This window comes from Elephas maximus, chromosome 11 (assembly GCF_024166365.1).
Source record: "Elephas maximus indicus isolate mEleMax1 chromosome 11, mEleMax1 primary haplotype, whole genome shotgun sequence".
NCBI classification, from domain to species: Eukaryota; Metazoa; Chordata; class Mammalia; order Proboscidea; family Elephantidae; genus Elephas; species Elephas maximus.
In genome coordinates, this window is record NC_064829.1 from 91371724 (window position 1) to 91386237 (window position 14514).

A 14514-nucleotide genomic window follows, 5' to 3' on the forward strand; every position below is an offset into this window, starting at 1 on the left:
GGACTGATCCCTCCTGATAACATGTCCAAAGTATGTGAGAGGAAGTCTCGCCATCCTTGCTTCTACGGAGCATTCTGGCTGTACTTCTTCCAAGACAGATTTGTTCATTCTTCTGGCAGTCCATGGTATATTCAATATTTTTCGCCAACATCATAATTCTAAGATGTCAATTCTTTTTCGGTCTTCCTTTTCATTGTCCAGCTTTCACAGGTGTATGAGAGGATTGAAAATACCATGGTGTCTTAGCTATCTAGTGCTGCCATAACAGAAATACCACAAGTGGATGGCTTTAACAAGGAGAAAATTATTTTCTCACAGTCTAGTAGGTTACAAGTCCAAATTCAGGACATCAGCTCCAGGAAAAGGCTTTCTCTCTCTGTCAGCTCTGGAGGAAGGTCCTTGTCCTCAATCTTCTCCTAGCTGAGGAGCTTCTCAGGCACAGGGACCCCGTGTCCAAAGGACACCCTCTGCTCCTGGTGCTGCTTTCTTGTTGGTATGAGGTCCCCAACGCTCTGCTTGCTTCCTTTTCCTTTTATCTCTTGAGAGATAAAAGGTGGTACAGGCCACACCCCAGGGAAAATCCCTTTACATTGGATCAGGGATGTGGCCTGAGCAAGGGTGTTACATCTCACCCTAATCCTTTTAACCACAGGCAGAGATTATGATTTATAACATGCAGGAAAATCACAAATGGAGGACAACCACACATGGCTTAACCAAGTTAACACATATTTTGGGGGGACACAATTCAATCCATTACACATGACTTGGGTCAGGCACACATTAGTCCTGAAAGTGACATATTTGCTTTTTAACACTTTAAAGAGGTCTTTTGCAGCAGATTTGCCCAATGCAATTTGTTATTTGATTTCCGGACCGATCCTCCCACGGGCATTGATTGTGGATCCAAGTAAAACAAAATCCTTGACAACTTCAACAGGTTTGGTTTTGGGTTTTTTTTTCTTTTTCTTTTATTTTTTGGTTTGGTGGTAAAAACCAAGGCTATAGAGGAAGTCACTTGCCCTGCATTACACAGCTAGTCAAAGCTAGTAGTATGATGCTACATCCCTCCACTGGCCTGGAGTGGTGGACGGAAATGATATCCAGGTCTAGAGTACACCTGAATCTCCAGGCCACAGCCAGCCAGGAACCCCTACCCTAGCTAACACACCACAATGTGCTAGACCAGCACCTGGGCATACTGGAAATGTTGGGGTCAAGGTGGGCAGGGGTGGCTAGCAGCTGTCCCACCCCAGGGGGTTAGCCAGTGCAAGCAAAGGTTCCTGGAGTGCTGGAATGCCTTTCCACAGGTCCACACACTTAGGACTAGAGTTCTGAGTGCGAGATACCATGCAGAGAAGACTGGTGAGGACTTGTCAGCACCCCACACAGGAAGCACTCCACAGAGGGCGGGAGCCAGCCAACTCCCTGTGCATCCTGAGAAGCCTCCTCCAGCCATGCGTTGCAAGTGTAGAGCACCCCCTGGCAGCCAATAAATAACAGCTTGAGTTTGGGGACACAGATGAGGTCAAAGGTGACCAACTCATCCCAGTTTGCTAGAATCTTTCCCAGTTTTAAAACTGTTAGCCTTGCATCCCTGGAAACATCTCAGCCCCAAGAAAACTGGGATGGTTTGTCAGGGTCTGTCCAGGTTTTTAAACTGAGAGGAAAAGCAAAGAAGAATGAAACAAGAAAACAGACTTAGTGGGCTTGGAAAATCACCACCACCTGGCTACTGACAGAGAGGAGATCATTCATTCCCATTTTACACACAGGGTCATTGAGGTCAGAGTGAACTCCCCAGTCACTAAGCCCTGAGTGAAAACCAAGGATTCTTGCCTCTTGGTGAAGCTAAAGGGGAAAAGAAGACCAGTAATCTCCACAGGGTGCCAGCATGGTGGTTCAGTTCAATGGTACAATCCTCGCTTTCCACGCAGGAGAAGATTCTCAGCCAACGCACCTCATGTGTAGCCACCACCCATCTATACAAGTGGAGGCTTGTATGTGGCTAGGATGCTTACCAGGTTTCAGTGGAGCTTCCAGACTAAGATGAACTAGGAAAAAAGGCCTAGTGATCTACTTCCAAAAATCAGCCAGTGAAAACTCTATGGAGCACAATGGTCTGATCCTCAACCGAATATAGGGATGGCGCAGGACCAAGCAACGTTCTGTTCTGTTGTGCGTGGGGTCGCCATGAGTTGGAGGCCAACTCCACAGCAGCTAAGAACAATCTCCCTAGGCGGCGAGTACATCTTGCATGCACAAATCTTCCTCCTTTCCCTACCACCCATAGGCAGCCAGCATACCCTGAAGTTGTAAACCATTCAGCTCAGGAAAGAGTCCTGCCTTATCCATCAGTGAAGCCAGAGCCAAGTTCTGGAGCTGACATCTCCCAGGTCTGGACCATAGAGACCTGGGAAAAGATCCCCATGACACCGCTTGCTGAAGGCACCAGTTGTTTGATTTTCTGTAATATAATTTATTTTTGTTGCTCTTGTTGAGAATATGCACGGCAGAACATACACCAATTCAACAGTTTCTACATGTACAATTCAATGGCATTGATTACATTCTTTGAGTTGTGCAACCATTCTCACCCTCCTTTTCTGAGTTGTCCCACCCCCCCCATTAACATACATTCACTGCCCCCTAAGCTTCCTATCTAATCTTTCAAGTTGCTGCTGTCAATTCAATCCCATATAAACAGATCTCAAAAGAGCACAATGCTCAAGGCAGACATCTTACTAGTTAAGCTAAATGATTGTTTAAGACCTGGTGGCACAGTGGTTAAGTGCTCAGCAGTTCAAACTCACCAGCTGCCCTGTGGAAGAAACATATGGCAGTCTGCTTCCGTAAAGATTACAACTTTGGAAACCCAATGGGGCAGTTCTACTGTATCCTACAGGGTCACTATAAAAAAAAAAAATAGAATCAATTTGACGATAGTGCGTTTGGTTTTTACTTTTTGGTTTTAAGAAGACTTCAGGGATATTTTTGGTTTAAGGTTTAAAGATTATCTCCAGGTTCATACATGTTGTGAGATGCTTTGCAGATTCATCATTGTTCTTTATCATTGTGTAGTATTCCATTGTGTGTGTGTACCAGTTTGTTTATCCATTCATCTGTTGACTGGCACCAAGGTTGTTTTCCATCTTTTTGCTATTGTGAACAATGCTGCAATGAACATGGGTGTGTATATGTCTATTCATGTGACAGCTGTTATTTCTCCAGGATATAATCCTAGGAGTGGGATTCCTGGATCATATGGTATTTCTATTTCTAGCTTTTTAAGGAAGCACCAAATCGTTTTCCAAAATAGCTGTATCATTTTGCATAAGAGTTCCAATCTCCCCACAGCCTCTCCAACATTTGTTATTTTCTGTTTTTTTTTTTTAATTCACGCCAGTAATGTCGAGGTGAAATGGTATCTCATTGTGGCTTTGATCTGCATTTCTCTAATGGCTAGTGCTCACAAGCATTTCCTCATTTATCAGTTAGCCTCTTGAATGTCTTCTTTGGTGAAGTGTCTGTTCATATCCTTTGCCCTTTTTTTTGTGTGTGTTTTAGGTGAATGTTTACAGCTCAAGTTAATTTCTCATACAAAACTCATACACACATTGTTTTGTGACATTAGTTGCAATACACACAATGTGACAGCACACTCCCTCTTTTCACCCCAGGTTCCCTGTGTCCATTCAACCAGTTCCTGTCCCTTCCTGCCTTCTCATCCTGCCTCTGGATAGGAGCCGCCCATTTGGTCTCATGTATCTGATTGAACTAAGAAGCACACTCCTCATGTGTATTATTTTTTTATTTTATAGTCCTGTCTAATCTTTGTCTGAAGAGTAGATTTGGAAATGATTTCAGTTCTGAATTAATGGAGCATCTGGGAGCCATAGTTTTGGGGGTTCCTCCAGTCTCTGTCAGACCATTAAGTCTTCCTTTGCCCATTTTTTAATTGAATTGTCTTTTTGTTGTAGAGGTGTTGGATTTTCCTGTAGATTTTAGAGATTAGATTTTTGTCAAATATGTCATAGTCAGTAATTTTTTCCCAGTCTGTAGGTTCTCTTTTCACTCTTTTGGTGAAGTCTTTTGATGAACATTAAGTGTTTAATTTTTAGAAGCTTCCAGTTATCTAGCTTATCTTCTGGTATTTGTGTATTGTTAGCTGTGGTTTGTATCCTGTTTTTGCCATTTATCAGGGCCTCCAGCATTGACCCTATTTTTTTTTCTGTGATCTTTATAGTTTTTGGTTTTATATTTAGGCCTTTGATCTATTTCAAATTAGTTTTTGTGTACAGTGTGAGGTATGGATCCTGTTTCTTTCTTTCTTTTTTTTTTTTTGCAGATGGACATCCAGTTTTGCCAGCACCATTTGTTAAAAAGACTCTTTTCCCCATTTGGTGGACTTTGGGCCTTTGTCAAAGATCAGGTGACCATAAGTGGATGATTTACAGCTGGGTTCTCAATTCTGTTCCACTCGTCAATGCATCTGTCTTTGTACCAGTACCAGGCTGTTTTGACTGCTGTAGCTGTATAGCTGGTTCTGAAGTCAGGTAGAGCGAGTCTTCCTACTTTATTCTTCTTCAATAGTGTTTTACTTATATGGGGCCTCTTCCCTTTCTATATAATGATTAGTTTTTCCATCTCTTTAAAGAATGCTTTTGGTATTTGGATCAGGATTGCATTGTATTTGTAGATTGCTTTGGGTAGAGTTGACATTTTGACAATGATAAGTCTTCCTATCCATGAGCATGGTATGTTTTTCCATTTATGTAGATCTCTGTTGGTTTCTTGCAGTAGTGTTTTGTAGTTTTCTTTGGATAGGTCTTTTACATCCCTGGTTAGATTTATTCCTAAGTATTTTATTTTTTTAGGGTCTAATATAAATGGTATTGTTTTCCTGATTTCCTTTTCATCGTTCTCTTTATTGGCGTATAGGGATCCAACTGATTTTTGTACATTTTTGTATCCTGCTACTCTGTTTAATCTTTCTATTAGTTCCAGTAGTTTTCTCATTGAACCTTTTGGGTTTTCTATGTATGGTATCATATCATCCGCAAGTAGGGATAGTTTTACTTCTTCCTTCCCAATTTGGATGCCATTTATTTCTTTATTTTGCCTTACTGCTCTACCTAGGACTTCCAGCACAATGTTAAACAGGAGTGGTGATAAAGAGCATCCTTGTCTTGTTCCTGTTCTCAAGGGGACTGTTTTCAGCCTCTCTCCTTTAAGAATGATGTTAGCTATTGGTCTGTATAACCAAAACCAAACCCAGTGCCGTCGAGTCGATTCCGACTCATGGCGACCCTATAGGACAGAGTAGAACTTCCCCATAGAGTTTCCAAGGAGCACCCGGCGGATTTGAACTGCCGACCCTTTGGTTAGCAGCCGTAGCACTTAACCACTACGCCACCGCCACCAGGGTTTCCTTGGTCTGTATAGATGCCCTTTATTATGCTGAGGAATTACCGTTTTATACCTATTTTATTGAGACTTTTTATCAGGAATGGGTGTTAGGCTTTGTCGAATGCCTTTTCTGTGTCAATTTAGATGATCATGTGATTCTTCTTTTTTACTAATGTGGGCGCCACCAGTTTTAAGCCCATGTCTGTTATACATGCAGCCTGCCCTAATATACCAGGATGTGCTGAGCTGGAGTCAGAAGGAACTGGTATAGGAAGCCCAGTGGTGAATCAGTGCTGGCAAAGACTGCTGGAACACTTAAAAGCTTTGCCGCAAGACTCACAAAGGGCCAGACATCTGAGTGAGATTTGCCACAGGCCTGGAGGCAGAAAGCATTCTTGAAGAACTTCAGGCACTTAGGTCAGCTGTAAAACAGTCAGAAGTCAGCTCGGCTGCTAACCAAACGATTGGCAGTTCGAATCCACCAGGTGTTCTGTGGGAGAAAGATTTGGCAGTCTGCTTCAGTAAAGATTTACAGTCTTAGAAACCCTATGGGGCAGTTCTACTCTGTCCTGTTAGGTCAGTATGAGTCGGAACTGACTTAACAGCAGTGGGTTTAGGTTTTTTTAGTTTCTCAAATCCAGAGGAGCAGCTAAAGTTGGGAAAAAAGGTATTAACATAAGATGGGGGAGGAAAGCTAAGGCCTGGGGTGACCAAAGAACCTCAATGTACCCCAACGTCTGGTTACCTATTTCATCCTCCTCCTCTGCCTCAAACCCCTCACCTCTCCAAGGAGCTGGTGGGTTTTCCAGAACCATCTCTATGCGCTCAACCCCTAGACTTTCTCACTTTACAGCTTCTAATACTCCCAGGATTTGCGCAGGCCACCAGCCTCTATCAACCCAATTCCTATGATGGGCTCTGGGAGGGCCTTCTTAGAATCTATGTGATTCACACTTTCCTATTCCCTCCGTTATCCATCCCTGCCCTTACATATTCTCTGTCATAGTCCTAGGAGACTTTCTCTTCCCAGCATCTCTATTCCTCCATATCCTCTCTTCTAAGGTCTCTCCGTGCCCCCAACTCCAATATTTCTTCCTTTCATGCTTGTTCTACAATGTCAGTTCATGTTTCTATCCTCCAGAATTCTCGCCTCTGAGAAACCACCTACTCCAACACCTCCCTAACATTCCTTTCCAAAGCACACTTGGGCCCCCCCTGGTTTCTGCCCCTTCTATGTTCCCGAGGAATTTTCCGGCACAAACCTCCCCGGCACTCCCCAACCGTCCCTACAACGGATCCTGCGGGTCCAGCCCTCGCCAGCCCCTCCTCCCGGGAAGCCCACCTGAGCACCGCCCCAGGCTCTCTAGAGGACCCTCCCCTCTCAGCGCCCAGCTGTCATGCTCCAGGACCCCTACTCCGTGTATGGCCCTTTTCTATCAGGCCGCAGAGTGGCCGCCCAGGAATCGGTTCCCGAGGACGCAGGCGCTTCCAGCGACCCTAGAAGGGCCGTTGTGCTCCCGCTGGCAACGAGGGAAGGGGTTCCCCTGAAGGCCTTCAGGTTGAAAATTCACACCCTCAACGGAAAGGTTCCAAGAGCTTTTTGTAGCAAAGATTTAAAGCTGCCAATTCCTTCGTTCATTCGTTTATTTTATTTTGTTACTCATTCAACAAATATTTATTAAGTGCCAATCTTTGGGCAATGAGCAATCTAGATATAGGCAGTCTCTGCCTTCCTCCCGCTTAAAATTCTATGAATTGATTTTTATTGGATACCTGCTGCTGGCAACATCTCCTAGGCCGTGTGGGGGCGACAAAGCGCAAAATACCAAAACGTCGCGCGCAATCTCAGCGCTTGGAAAAAGTTGGCAAAGGGGCGTTGTTCCCTCCAGTGTGCAAATAAGGCGACTGAAAATCTTGAGAATCACTTAGGAACTTTGTATGTCAGGCAAGAATTTCGAGCTAGAGGGGACTTTAGTTTCTCACATTCAGCCTTAGCATTTCACACAAGAGGAGACCGAGGCCCAGAGAGGTTAAGTGAAGTGTTGATAGTCACACAGCAGGTGGAAGGCAGAGCCAGGATTAGAACGCAAAGTTGGGAAGGTCTTTACACTTTCTCATCACAATTTCTTCATTTTAGGGAAACTGCTCTGTAGCCCCTGAGGGCTACAAAGGGTAAAGCTGTGGAAAAAAAACTTCAGGTTGACAGTGATAGTTCCCTCAGGGGAAAAAGCCATCTGAGCATGTCTGCTTTCCAAGGTCACTCAAAGTACCAGCTGGTTAAAGCTGGTGGTGATGCAAACAGCAGTCAGGTGTTTTATTTTATTTAAAAGCTTCTTTTAAAAAAAATAATACTGTGTTTTGAGTGAAAATGTACACAGCAAATTAGGTTCCCATTTGACGATTTGTACACAAATTATTCCACAATGTGTCAACATTTAATTGCATTCTGTTTGTTTCATTTCCAGTACCCTAGTTTCCTTGCCCCCTTATCTTCTCATCTTTGCTCTAGTGTAACTATGGACCTTTTGGTCTCATACAGGTGGTTTTTTAACAGAGCACTGTACTCATGGATAATACCCTTTATTTTGTGCACCAATCTGTTATTTCACTAAAAGGTGACCTCAGAGGATCATTTTGGTTCAAGGTTTAAAAAATATCTTAGGGCAACAGTCTCAGGGAGTCTCGTAGTCTCAACTGGTCCAGTAAGTCTGGACTTTTTACAAATTTGAGTTCTCTTCTGCATTTTTCTCCTGTTCTATTGTGACCCTGATCAGTGCTTTAACTGTGGTGAAAATACATTTAAAAAAGCATTTACCATTTCAACATTATACTGACACGTAGAATTCAGTGACACTGATATCGTTCGCCATGCTGTGCAACCATCACCACTACTGTTTTTCAGATTATCCCAGCACCATTAACAGAAACTCAGTACCGCTAAGGAATAACTCTCCCTGTGCCCCCCTTCCTTCCTGCCCCTGGAAACCTTTCATAAGCTTTGGTCTCTGTTGTTGTTGTTGTTAGGTGCCCTCAAGTCAATTTTCGACTCACAGCAACCGCATGAGACAGAGTAGAACTGCCTCAAAATCTTTCCTAGGCTGTAATCTTTACAGAAGCAGATCCCCAGGTCTTATCACAAGGAGCCACAGGGTGGGTTCAAACCGCCAACCTTTCGGTTAGCAGCCAAGCACTTAACCATTAGGCCACCAGGGCTCTATACATTTGCCTGTTTCATGTAAGTGAAATCATACAGAATTTGTCCTTTTGTGGCTAACTTAGTTAACTCAGCATTAATGTTTTCAAGGTTCATCCATGTCATAGCAAGCCTGCATTTCTCTTTATGGCTGAGTATTATTTCGTTGTGTGTATGTACATTTTGTTTATCCATTTTTCTGCTGAGGGACATTTAGGTTGTTTCCACATTTTGGCTACTGCAAATAGTCCTGTTATGAACATTGGAGTACAGGTCCTTTGTAGACTTTTTCAAAGTCCGTAATCACATGCATTTATTATTTGCAACCTGTCTCCCCCAACTAGAATGGTAATCTCCATGAGGGCAGTGCCTTCCCTCTCTTGTTCACCACTCTACCCACCAGAGCTTAGCTCAACCTGTAAAACCTGATGCCATCATGTCAATTTTGACTCATAGTGATCCTATAGGACAAAGTAGAACTGTTCCATAGGGCTTCCTAGACTATAATCTTTCTGGAAATAGATTGCCAGGTCTTTCTCCTGTGTATCTGCTGGTGGGTTCAAACCGCTGCCCTTAAGTTTAGCAGTCAAGTGCTTAACCACTGTGCCACCATGGTTCCTCAGAGCTTAGCCCAGGCCCAGGCATAAGAGAGATGCCCAACATATTGATTGAAAGAAAAAAACAAAAATGTAGTAAGAGCGAGGAGCTCAAGCCCTGGAGTCAGAGCAACTTTAGTTTGAGTCCTAGGGCCACAACCAAAGCATTGTGTGTCTGTAGACGAGGCCCTTCACCTCTTGGAGCCTGAGTTGCTTCATCCCAAGAAGAATACGTTCCAAAGCTGGCTGCTAAGATTAAATGAGACAGGGTTCCTAAGTAAGCACCACAGATGCCAACCCTGGCTTCCTTAAGGAGAAAAGAGATGGATTAAAAGGTATTGGGTATTTCAAATTCTCATGGAATCCAGATTTTCGGGAGCCATAGGGGCTGGATGAACCTCCAAAACTCCTGCCCTGAGATAAAAGGTCTGCCTTGAACATTACGCTCTTTTAAGAACTATCTTTTGGGATCAAATTGACAAGGACAACTCAAAAGACTAGATAGGAAGCTTAGGGGGCAGTGAGTTTGTGTTAATGGAGGAGGAACAACTTGGAAAAGGAGGGTGAGAATGGTTGCACAACCCAAAGAACATAATCACCGAATTGTGGATGTAGAAACTGTTGAATTGTTTTATGTTCTGCTGTGTATATTATCAATAACAAGAAAAAAATAAATTATATATAAAAAATGAAGCTAATCACCTGCAAATAAAAATAATAAAACTGAGGAAAAAGAAGAGGTATTGGGTAACTCATTGTAGGGAGCATCAGAGAAGTTAAGCATAAAGATAAGCAAGAGGAACAATAGCCCAAATCCTGCCACAGAACTGGTCTGTCAGGATAACCATTCCCACCATTCCTGCCCCAAAGTTTAGGCCAAGGTCACTTCTGCACTGGGAATTCAATCTAACTGCAACCATCACAGGAAAAATTTCCTGTGCTTCACCTATTCAACTCTCCTCCTACCCCATGTCCCTGGTAACCACTGATATTATACTGTCTCTATAACCTTGCCAAGGAACCCTGGTGACATAGTGGTTAAGTGCTCGGCTGCTAACCAAAAGGTGGTTCAAATGCACCAGCCGCTCTGCAGGAGAAAGGCCAGGCGGTCTGCTTCTGTAAAGATTACAACCCAGAAAACCTATGGGGCAGTTCTACTCTGTCCTATAGAGTTGCTATGAGTTGGAATTCACTTGACAACGGCTCTATAATCTTCCCAAGGTCTCTGGCTGGTGAAAATGGTTTGAGCTTCACTACTAACCTAAAGCTTGGTGGTACAAAACCACCCAGCAGTGCTGTGGAAGAAAGGCCTGGTGATCTACTACCATAAAAATTACAGTCAAGAAAATCTTATGGAGCACAGTTCTACTTTGTAGCACATGAGGTCACCATGAGTCAGAATTGACTCAATGGCAGTGGGTTGTTTGGTTTTTTATTTGATAAACAGCTACCATATGCCAGGCACTGTTCTAGGCATTGAGGATACAATTATGGAAAAGAAATAAATTAACAGTTACTCTCCAGTTGACTTCAACTCATGGTACCCCCACGTGTGTCAGAGTAGAGCTGTGCTCTATAGGGTTTTCAATGACTGATTTTCTGAAAGCAGATTGCCAGGCCTTTCTTCCAAGGCATTTCTGGGTGGACTTGAACCTCCAGCCTTTTGGTTAGCGGCCAAGCACGTTAGCCATTTGCACAACCTCGTGGCCACCATATTGGACAGTGCAGGTCTACAGGAGTGGTGTTCAATAGTATCCACATTTTTTAAAAAAAATGGTAAAAAGAAACAGGTGAAATAAACATTAAGAACATATTTCATTCCACTCAACATATCCAGAATATTATCACTTCAAATCTTCGAGATATTTTGCTTTTTTTTTGGTCTGTTTTCGTCAAGTTTTTTGTTTGTTTTCATTGTATTGCTGGGTTTGTGACTTTGGCAAGACCTCAAGTGTTAAAGAATAAAACTGCTCCATAGAATTTTCTTGATTCTAATCTTCACGGAAGCAGATTGCCAGGCCTCTTTCTTCCACGTTGCTACTGGGTAGGTTCGAACCACCAACCTTTTGGTTATCAGCAGAGTGCGAACAGTATGTGCCACCCAGGGGCCTTTTGCATTATTTTTTGTCATACTGAGTCTTTGACATCTGGTGTGTATTTCATGCTAACAGCACATCTCAGTTTGAACTAACTACACTGCAAATGCTCAATAGCCAAAGGTGGCCAGTGGCTACTATTTTGGATGGACAAATAAGCAACTACAAGGCAGGATCGTAAGGGTAATTAAGTGGGGGCGGGGGGGGGCTCCAGGAGGGCAGAAGGGGCTCATCCACCAACTCAGGGAGGAGTATAGAATTGGAAATTTTTTCTGGAGGTGACATCTGAGCAAAGCCTTGGAGGACAAGAGAGAGTTAGCCAGGCTTGGGGAATAGTAAACACCATTCCAAGCTGACTGTAAAGTCAAGGACTCAAACAGCCTAGAGAGCTGTTTGTCATCTTCCAGAGTGCCCAGCCTAGCATGATGCTGGCTGAAGACATCAACAGGTGTCATACTGAGGCACCTGGACTTTGTCCTCTGGCACTAGTTTTTGAGCTGGGAAGGGACACTATCATGTGACGGAGTTAGAATACCTCTGGAACTAGTGGACTATAGGGAACAGTGGAGAGAAGCCAGAGCGCTAGTGGCTGCCAACTGAAAGGTCATCAGTTCAAACCCACCCAGTGGCTCTATGGGAGAAAGATGTGGCAGTCAGCTTCTGTAAGGATTACAGCCTTGGAAACCCGATGGGGCAGTTCTGTTCTATCCTACAGGGTTGATATGAGTCAAAGTCGACTCCATGGCAACAGGTCAGGTATTTTGGTTTATAATACAAAGGAACCCTGGTGGTACAGTGGTTAAGCAGCTTGGCTTCTAACTGAAAGGTCAACAATTTGAACCCACCCAGCAGCTCTGTGGGAAAAAGAAGTGGCAACGGGCTCTGGTAAAGAGATGGTAATTTTTTCTTTGTTTGTTTGGAGAGAAGCCTAAAAAAAAACCCATTGCCTTCCTCGATTCCAACTCATGATGACCCCATGAGAGTAGAGCTGTGCTCCACAGGGTTTTCTTGGCTGTAATCTTTATAGCAGATCACCAGGTCTTTCTTCTGCAGCACTTCTGGGTGGGTTCGAACTGCCAACCTTTAGGTTAGTAGTCGAGCACAAACCATTTGTGCCACCCAGGGACCTGGAGAGAAACCTAGGGGTTGCCTAACTCAATCTGAGAGCTAGAGGTAGGCAGGAGTCAGAAGATGCTTTCTGGAAGAATTAAGTCCTAAAAAAAATGGAGCTCTTGGAGGGAAAGTTTAGTCAGAAAGGTTACTCAGGGCAGCAGGAATAGTTCAGGACTTAGCACCTGGAGGTGTGAAAGTATTAGAGTTTTCAGGGAGGTGTGAGATGTTGTTTTTGGCTGGAGCACAATCAAAGTGGTGAGACAAGAGGCAGGAGAGTTTGGCCGGCACTCCTTCATGAAGGGCCTCAAATGCCAAGCTAAGGAGTTGAGATTTTGTAATGAGTCTATAACAGAGAGCTATGGAAGAGTTTCAAGCAGAGAAGAGACAGGATCCCGTCTGAGTTTCAGAAAGATCTTTCTGCATCTGTTGGAAGGGTAGAGAGTGGAAGGTGAGATATTAACTAGGGAGGAGACTGGTACTGTAATCCATTGGTATAGAATGAGGTCTGAGCTCTGGAAGGGGCTGCAGAGATTTAGAGATCTCAAGTGATTATATGGAGAACCCTAAGAGCTCCTTTTTAATGCCCAATTGCCTGATTGTGTCCCTGGGTGGTGCAAACACTTAAGCACTCGGCTGCTAACCAAAAGGTTGGAGGTTCAAGTCCACCCAGAGGTGCCTCTGAAGAAAGGCCTGGCGATCTACTTCAGGTAGGTCACAGCCATTGAAAACCCTGTGGAGCAGAGTTCTACTGTGACACACGTGGGATCACCATGAGTTCAAATAGAGGGTAACTGGTTTGTTGTTGTTTTGTTTTTTGCCTGATTTTAACACCCTAGAGAATTTCAGACCTGCAAAGAAGATTTCAGAACGCTAAAATATTAATAGCACTAAAAGAACAAACCCCCTCCCGTCCAGTCGATTCCAACTCATAGGGACCCTATAGAACATAGTAAAATTGCCCCATAGGATTTCCAAGGCTGTAAATCTTCATGAAGCTGACTGCCACACCTTTCGCCTGCGAGCAGCTGGTGGGTTCAAACAGCCTACCTTTTCAGCCGAGTATTTTAACCACTGCGCCACCAGGGCTCCTTAATAATAGCACGGGGCTCCTTAATAATCGCACTAGCCCTCACGTATTACATATTGTGTTGGTATACTTGGTACTTTCAGAGATGATTTACCACTATGACCCTGAGAGGTAGCGGACACTCATTCCCATTTTACCAGTGAGAAAACTGACGCACAGAAAAGGAGTTCGCTTGGTCACGAGTAGCTGGCAGCGAATGACTGATACGTGGAGTCCGACAACTCCCCCAACACTACCAGCCTCTGTGGCTCTTCTCTTCCACAACGCTCCTTCCCACCTTCGGAGGCCTCGCTAGTTTCCAATTCCCGTCCCCAAACTCATCTACCCCTACATCTCCTCTCCTTTCCCTCCCACCCTGGCCCTTCTAGCCTCCACCGATCTCTCTATAGTTCCCCCCCACCCGCAATCTACCCCCACGCTTCCTCTTGTTTCCCGCCCACCTGGCCACTCTATCCGCCGCGAACTTCTCTATGATTCTCCGCCTCCCCCCGATTGTTATCTCGGCCATCCACCTCCCGCACCCGTCGCTTCCGGTATCTGGGCTTCCCTTCTGGTTCTGCTGAACCGAAAGGGCGGCCAGAGGGAGAATGCCTTTACAGAAGAGCTGGCAACGGTGAAGGAGGTACCGTGATTTCTAAGGGAAGACCCCAGGAAGAAGGTACGTTTCCGGGTCCTCTGCGAAATTGCTCCGGCTGGAAACGTAAGGCATAGAGAAACGTAAGGCTTTCCGCTTGGGCCTCCTCTCCAAGAAGGCGGGCACAAAATGTCTCTCACTATTCACAGAGGAGCTTCCTGCCTCTCGTTTCATGTTTATTCTGGCAGTGCCGGGGACAGACGAGGAGGCTGGGAACTGCCCGCTTCATTTCATAGCCTGGGGAAAAAGAGGCCCACAGCGGGGAAGGAACTCGCTCCAAACTTGTCAGTCAGGAACCAAATGGGACTGAAGCCAGAGTCCTGACTCCCAGTTCTTAGAACCTCAGTGTTTTTCCCTCTTAAATTAGATGGAGTAGGTAGAAACAA